Source organism: Nematolebias whitei, chromosome 1 (genome assembly GCF_014905685.2).
Source record: "Nematolebias whitei isolate Nwh7 chromosome 1, NemWhi1, whole genome shotgun sequence".
Lineage (NCBI taxonomy): Eukaryota > Metazoa > Chordata > Actinopteri > Cyprinodontiformes > Rivulidae > Nematolebias > Nematolebias whitei.
The window spans coordinates 56,310,219-56,311,091 of NC_056498.1; positions in this window are offsets into that span (position 1 = coordinate 56,310,219).

An 873-nucleotide genomic window follows, 5' to 3' on the forward strand; every position below is an offset into this window, starting at 1 on the left:
AGAGTGTTCTTTCAATTGATCAGTGCAGGACACTTAGAAAGTCTCTGGATGGACTTGATTTTGTGTTTCTGGACTGATCAATTGAAAGAACACTCTTTTTCTATTATCATTACTATCTTACAAATGTCTTGATAATCAAAGTGTGTTAGTTCAAACCATTTTAAATGTTGAAGTGAACTACTCATTTTAAATCAACTGTGAAACAGTTAATGATTGATTTTAATCCTCATTCAAAGTAAAAATCAAGTTAAGGTCTGTTACAGAGTAATTATTCATTTTTCTTGATCTTCTGTCTGAATTGAGCAAGTGTAAGTTGGTCAAAGGTCAAGTTTCGGTCAACTGCAAGTTTACTGGAAAAGAAATGTCATGTTTAACTTTTACAGAAAGATATTAGAGAATTGACTCCACGAAGTCTCGGTTCTTCATAACATCTTCTGTCTGTTCTTAAACAAATCTAATCTTTTTCCCTTGACTTTTAATACCCTCTTACATCACTAAAACACACCCCTGTTTGGTCAATCGACCAATCAGGAAGTTCTCAAATGAACCGGAAGTGACCTCTTTAAAATGTTTAACACTTCCTAGTTCAGGGAAAAAGGAAGAGAGAATGCCGGAATAGAGTTCCGAGAGAGTGCAGAGAGTGCAGAGGGAGAGTGCGGAGAGAGAATGCAGAGTTCAGAATGCTGGAGAAAAAGCAACTAAGCTGAACGAGAGAAGTTCAGAGGAACTATGAAATGTCTGTTCTGGGATGATCTCACGACTCCGAACGGTTCCCTACTATCCTCACGGAGACGCTGGAAAGCGTTTGAAGAGAACTCTACGCCGAGGCCGAACTATCGTCTGCAAAGGTAAACGAGTCGATCTTCAACCGCA